We start from the raw sequence: 7,189 nt of genomic DNA, 5'->3' as shown, positions 1-7,189 counted from the left end.
CCAAGTCCTTTGATCGCTCTGTTTGACCAGTATAAATGCTGAAGTTAGAGAACCGTTTCATGCCAATGGCTTTGAGGCCAATACACCAGATCCTGTCTGAGCTGCGTTATCAGCATATGGGAAGGACAACCAGCATCTTCCCTGGGATCATTCACGCCTCGCTTCAGCTTTGAGTAAACATTGCCTCTTAATGCATACATCCTCCAAATATGTATTTGCATCATCTCCACTGAAAGCAGCCCAATTTTTTTTTTTTTTATTAACTCCTAACCAATAAGGGAAGGTCTGCAAAAATTTACCACTGTTGCTCAAGGCTCTGCTGGAACAGCTTTTACTCACAACTGCCTTACGAGCAAGGCTTTTTCAGGGGAGAAATATTGAGCAAGCAAAGGGAAATTTTCTTTCTTATCGTGATAACTTCCATCTGTGGCTGCGCTGTAAAAAGGTGAGGAAGTGAGCTTCTGGATAATCTATGTAAAGTAAATGGAGTGGGTATATATTTTCGTTATTGCAGGAGAGTTTGAGCTGGCCCTTGAGAATTTGCTTCAGTGTTGGAGTCAGAAAATACTTCTGGCAGCAGGATGGTGACAGTCATTTCAGCTGAAGGACTGATGGCCACGGACAGAAGGGGAGTCATTATAGCGTCAGCTGCCGTCATTTTATCTTCTTCATATGAATTTCTGTTAAGTGAAAAAAAACCAAAACGTGTTACGTATTATTACATTCTTTGATACTAGTTTTGGAAACCACATCTTTATACTTAACTGCTAGTCTCTGCTGGTTTATGTCTGACTTATGTCCTGAACAAAGAGATTCTAGAAAACTTCTCTCTCTCTCTCTCTTTTTTTTTTTTTTTTTTTTTTTTTTAGGGATGGCCCTGCCATATATGGAAGTTCCCAGGCTAGGAGTTGAGCTGGAGCTGAAGTTGCTGGCCTACACCGCAGCTCATGGCGATGCTGGTTCCTTAACCCACTGAGCAAAGCCAGGGATCGGATCTGAATCCTTATGGATACTAGTCAGGTTCAGAATCTGCTGATCCACAGTGGGAACTCCTGAAAACTTTTCTTCAGCTTATTAAATGTTCATTGTTCAAAAAACTCATCAAGGAGTTCCCGTCGTGGCGCAGTGGTTAACGAATCCGACTAGGAACCATGAGGTTGCGGGTTCGGTCCCTGCCCGTGCTCAGTGGGTTAACGATCCGGCGTTGCCGTGAGCTGTGGTGTAGGTTGCAGACACGGCTCGGATCCCGCGTTGCTGTGGCTCTGATTTAGGCCGGCGGCTACAGCTCTGATTCGACCCCTAGCCTGGGAACTTCCATATGCCGCAGGAGTGGCCCAAGGAATGGCAAAAAGACAAAAAAAAAACAAAAACAAAAACAAAAAAACCTCATCACGAGTTCCCTGGTGGCTCAGGGAGTTAAGGATCCAGCATTGTCACTGCAGTGGCTTGAGTCACTGCTGTGGCGAAATGAGTTCCCTGTCCCAGGAACTTCAACATGCCACAGGTGTGGCCACCACCCCCCCCAAAAAAAGCCTCAAAAACAATAAACAAACAAAAAACTCATCAGGAAATTTGCACTTGCATTTTGGCACTTGAGGTTCAAAGGCACAAATAAAATACAAATAATAGGACTCATGGCAAGAATTGAAAAGACTGAGATAATCTCACAGCTTTCAGGACACTTCTGTCCCTCTCCGTCTCATCACTGACCATGCGTGCGGGTTGAACCAAATAAACTGATTATGAGCTTGTGGATTGGAAGTAAGCTGAATCTGCTGCCAAGAAATGGAACTTCCTGTTTGCCTGCCAGGGAAGCTGTTATTTCTTTTTTTTTTTAATTTTATTTTTTTATTATTTTTTTCAATTTTCAAAATATATTTTTTCAAAAACATAGTGAACTTCCACTTATTTAAGAAAAACCATATGCTTTTTTTGCAATCTGCATATATTAGATTTGTATTGTCTATTTTATGGGAAGCCATTATTTCTAGTGCTCAGGTTCCCCCCTCAAAGCTCACCTGAACGGACCAAAGTTTTGTGGGTCTGGAGCTCAGGCCCGGTGGCCTTGAGAAGCTGCACAGCTCAGGGCTGGTCCCAGGACGGGGGCTGGTGCTGACGGGCAGGTGGACTGTCGGGGCTGGGGTGGGTCCTGGCTGCCTCTCAGAGGCTCCAACATCATTGACTTGTGTGAAAAATAAGTGCTTTCATTAAAACAAAAAAAATGAAATAATGCCATTTGCAGCACCGTGGTTGGACCGAGAGATGATTATCTTGAGTGACGTAATCAGACAAAGACAAATATCGTTTGTTATCACTTATATGTGGAATCTAATACGAATCGTACGAAAGAACTTATTGAAAAAAACGGAGACAAACTTACAGATTTCAAAGCCAATCTTATGGTTACCCTAGGAGAAACTGTTGGGGGGAGGGAAGACTTGGGAGCCTGGGAATAACACATACACACACGACTGTAAGAAATAGATGATTAATAAAAACTACCCACTGCACAGCACCGGGAAATGTACTCTGCAGCTTGTAATAACCTACATGGGAGGAAAGGAATATATTTATATGTATGACGGCTTTATTTCGCTGTGCACCTGAAGTTAATACAACATTGTCGATCACATAGATGCCAATTAAATCACAGTGGAAAAGGAAGTGCTTTCCAGTCTTAGCACGGCCCCTCTCCCAACTCCATCCCATCCACGGAAGAGACCCAAGGGGTCATTAGACATTCATTTGTGGAGGTCTGGCTTTCTGGTCCTGGGACCACATACGTGATTCTGGACTCAATTTCTGTGGTGGGAAATTAACTCTAACTGCCAAGTTTCTTTGTAAATGAAACTTCCCTTTTCTTTTTTCTTGTAAATGAAACTTCCCTTTTCTTTTTTCTTTTTTTAAATGAAACTCACACTTTTTTTTTCATTTTATTTTGTTTTGTTTTAGGGCCACACCCTCAGCATCTGAGGGAGGTCAGGAATTGAACCTGCGTCCTCGTGGAGACTAGTCAGATTTGTTTCCGCTGAGCCACAATGGGAACTCCATAAATTATTTTCAAAAGCTGACTAGGGACCATTTAGGGTGTCCTGACAGGCAGTACAGGATGCAAGGTGAAACCACGAAATACAGGTCACGTCTTAGAGACACAGGATGCCTGGCTGCCCTAATTTAGGAGTCTTTGGAGAGGAGATTCTTTTGTGGCTCAGTGGAAACGAACCTGACTGGTATCCATGAGGGTGTGGGTTTGATCCCTGACCTCCCTCGGTGGATTAAGGCTCTGGCGTTGCCATGAGCTGTGGTGTAGGTCGAAGATGTGGCTCGGATCTGGCGTTGCTGCGGCTCTGGCGTAGGCTGGCGGCTGCAGCTCTGTTTCGACCCCTAGGCTGGGAACCTCCATATGCCTCACCTGTGAAGCTTGGGGAAAAAAAAAGTCTCTGGAGAAAAGTGGGTCATAGGTGCCCCTCCCCCGCTATTTTAAGATCACTGTAAAGTTTACAGTGAGAAGACGCTGCTTCAGATCCTTGAGCCCTTGTCAGACCAGCTGGAGGGAGGAGATCCAGGTGACTGGCTGTGGGGCCTCGGCCGAATTGGCTGAAGTGGGGGGAGGAATGGGGCCCTCAAGCCTGGCTTCTGGGCTCCGTGCACCAGCCCCGCACCACCAGGTCCCAGCCACGCCCCCAGGCCCACGTGGACATGGCCAGGGCCACCAGAGCCACGTCGGATTCTTGTCTGAGCCCCGGGAGGGCTCGCTTGCTACGAGGATGCTTTGTGCAGGTCGCGATGGGCAGGCGTTCACCTGCGTCTACGAAACCAACTAGACTTTGTAAAAGAGTTCAGGGGACAGCATCGCTTCACAGCGAATATGCTTAAAGAAAAAGCATAATTCCCTTCCCCAGGAAGACCTGTCAGAGGGTGATGAGAAAGACACTCTCTTAGGAATAGAAGCAAAAAGCGAGCCACGCACAGAAGAATGACATTAATGGGAGCTGCACCAGCTCGCGGGAGGTGTCAGAAGGAAAGCAAGCCAAGTGGCGGTGGCTGCCACATGTGTGGGGACAAGCAGGCAGAACACGCAAAATGTGATTGTTCTCCCCGAATTAATCTGTGGATTTAAGGCAAATCCAGCCCTTTAAACATCTTAAAGGATTGGGGAATGAATGAAATATTCGAGAAAAGCCCTGAAGATAAAGGGGAAACATATGGGCCAGGTTATCAAAGCTTCTGAAACAAAACAGACATGATGAGCCATTCAAGCCTTTTAAGACAGTGCTGCCAAGCTAACATCCATAAACGAATATACATGCAAAAGTATAGACGCATGGACCAAAGAAAAGAGTCAAAACACACCAGTGTCTGGAACTTGCGAGACGGGGTGCGTTTCTAAGGAGTGGACAGAAGGAAAGATGTGTCCATGAATGTCAGACCGAGTGGGTAGCATCTCAAAGGGAAGCATATGAAATCCATACTGTCTAGCATGGGCTAAAATTAAATTCAGCTCCATTAAGGCATTTCCTGGAAAATATAAGATTTTCAAAAGGACCAGGAAACATACGATGATATTATCATGGATGACAATTTCTTCGGCTTTGAAGAATGGGAGCCATCACGGAGGAAGAGTGAGATTCTGAACATAAAAACATTAAATTACGTTATCATAAAAACGCCTCAGGTCAAAGGAATAGGAGCTGACGGTGGAGAAAACCCACAGCGCATAAATTTTCCCACGGCGAGGGGAGCTGGCAGCGCGGGTTGGGCAGGGTTGGTTTAGAATCTCTCCCCAGGGAGTTTTCTGAGGCTGAGTTTCACCACCCCTTTCAGAGGAAGAATATTCCTGCTTTCTTAGCATCGTGGAGGGAATGAGCACTGGTAATGGATGTGGAGCATCTGGCAGATAGATGCTAAAAATGACAATTCTCACGGTTGCTGCCACACACAGCGTCTGTGATCCATAAAGCCTCACCGACATTTTTATAAGAAAAACCACAACCCTGTAGATAGATAGGGAGAAAACTGAAATGGACAGACTCGTCCTCTCCCTGTTTATCCGTCTATTTAATTTCTTTCTCCTTCTTTGTTTGTAAAAGAAAAATATAAATAGGAGACAATCATCTAATAAATTGGTCCCGCTCCTTCAGTGATTTCTTAAAGTGCAAATGAAATTATCTTTGATTCTTTCAAGCCAGTTAATTTTTTTTTTTTTTTTTTTGTCTTTTTAGGACTGCTCTCATGGCATATGGAGGTTCCCAGGCTAGGGGTCTAATCGAAGCCACAGCTACCAGCTTACACCACAGCCACAGCAACACCAGATCCGGGCCACGCCTGCGACCTACACCACAGCTCACGGCCACGCCGGATCCTTAACCCACTGAATGAGGCCAGGGATCGATCCAGCAACCTCATGGTTCTAGTGGGATTCGTTTCCGCTGCGTCATAACGGAAACTCCCAAGCCAGTTAACATTTTTTAAAGAAGTATAAGAGTTGGAATTCCTATTGTGGTTCAGCAGAAGTCAGTCTGACTAGCATCTGTGAGGACCCAGGTTTGATCCCTGGCCTTGCTTATGGGGTTAAGGATCTGGTGTTGCCGTGAGCTGTGGTGTAGGTTGCACATGCAGCTCGGATCCTGCGTTACTGTGGCTGTGGTGTAGGCCAGCGACTACAGCTCCGATTCGGCCCCAGCCTGGGAGGGAAACTTCATGTGCCAAAGGTGTGGTCCTAAAAAACAAACAAGCAAAAACAGAAAAAGAAAAAAAGGTGAAATAGGTAAATATTCCATGCTTGCGTGGCAGCTAGTGCCCACCTAGACTGCTGTGACCATTGGACTGTCCTATGAACCGTCACAAGCAAAGGCAGAGTCACAGCCTGACTCAGTGCCCGAAAGCCCTAAGGACAGGTTGTGCTTTGGGCACAAAGATGGGTCAGCCTGGACCCAGGAGGGCTTGCTGTCTGGTGGGCAAATACTAATTTAACAAAAAGGCTCGGTCCCCCTGAGAAGAATAAGGGGGAGAGCCCCCTCCCTTTCCTTAGAGCATCTACTTTAGGAAAACCTGGACTTGTAAGTTCCTTCTTGGCCCTTTGGAAACGTATGGACATGAGTTTTAAAGCAAAATAAGCCGCTTTCCAGCTCGACTCCCAGGAGTGTCTTTCTCAAGGATCTGCAGCTCTGTGTCCCTCTCGGGCCCAGTCCCGGCTCCCCACCCCCAACGCCGAGTCACATGGGGGTAGGAGTGACCTGACTGGTGAGTGCCTGGCCCCAGCTCGCAAAACTGCTCCTGCTGTAAGGAGGGGAGACTTTTTTTTTTTGTCTTTCTTTTGTCTAAAACCCATCAGCAAACCCAGGCGGTCAGCCCAATTATAGTGCAAATCTAGAATGAACTGTGTGTGACAAATGGGGCTGTCACGTCTCTTACCTGAGAGCGAGTTGTCTTTATCTTAGAAGCACATGTGGAATGGGTTGTATTTGCTTAGTGGCTGAAAGGAGAGGCTACTTCCTGTCTCTGCCACCTCTTAGCAGGTTGCCTGGGATACAGGTCACATTCTGCTCTACTGCTTCCTCAATAATAAAACTGTTTCCTCTGCTCCCTTGCTGAACAGGTTGGGCGGGGAGAAGCTTTTGTTTGCAATCGCGTTTCCCCAGCAGCAAGCTGTGGTGTTGGGTGGGCCATGGTGGCAGCGACTGAGCACAGGGGACACCCTCAGGGGTGACCAACACTCCCCTGACACCTAGTCAGTGACATGAGGAGCACTGAGGAGTTCCCATGTGGCTCAGCGGGTTGAGAACCCCGCTAGTGGGAGTTCCCATGTGGCTGAGCAGAAAGGAATCCCACTAGTATTTATTAGGATGCAGGTTCAATCCCTGGCCTCACTCAGTGGGCTAAGGATCCGGCACTGCCACAAGCTGTGTGTAGGTTGCAGACGAGACTCTGATTCAACCCCTAGCCTGGAAGCTTCCGTATGCTGCTGATGAGGCCCTAAAAAGCAAAACAAAAACCCAAACCCAAAAAACCTCCTGTCTAGTATCCTTGAGAATGTGGGTTCAATCCGTGGCCTCGCTCAGTGGGTTAAAGTATCCAGCATTGCTGTGAGCTGTGGTGTAGGTCACAGACTCGGCTTGGATCCAGCGCTGCTGTGGCTGTGGTGTCGGGCCAGCAGCTGCAGCTCCGATTTGACCCCTGGCCTGGGAAC

General features: G+C 46.9%; 1 long non-coding RNA gene across 3 annotated transcripts; it reads right to left on the bottom strand.

The window, feature by feature from the left end:
• Nucleotides 1-234: 234 nt before the first annotated feature.
• LOC102160053 (uncharacterized) lies at nt 235-6,455 on the bottom strand. Of its 3 annotated transcripts, none has more exons than XR_014833239.1 (3): nt 6,415-6,455; nt 2,019-5,719; nt 235-680 (listed from the first exon to the last, which is right to left on the bottom strand). It is a non-coding gene; the product is annotated as an uncharacterized LOC102160053 (long non-coding RNA). The 3 variants fall into 3 exon arrangements; XR_014833237.1 differs by having other exon boundaries at nt 2,019-2,201; XR_014833238.1 differs by having other exon boundaries at nt 2,019-2,182.
• Between the last annotated feature and the right edge of the window lie 734 nt (nt 6,456-7,189).

Source organism: Sus scrofa, chromosome 18 (assembly GCF_054392235.1).
Source record: "Sus scrofa isolate SSC_HxYL_T2T_F1_AM1 chromosome 18, Sscrofa_HxYL_maternal_Yorkshire_Landrace_v2.0, whole genome shotgun sequence".
Classification (NCBI taxonomy): Eukaryota; Metazoa; Chordata; class Mammalia; order Artiodactyla; family Suidae; genus Sus; species Sus scrofa.
The sequence above is the reverse complement of the archived record's forward strand: the minus strand, read 5'-3'. Positions and strand labels throughout refer to the sequence as shown.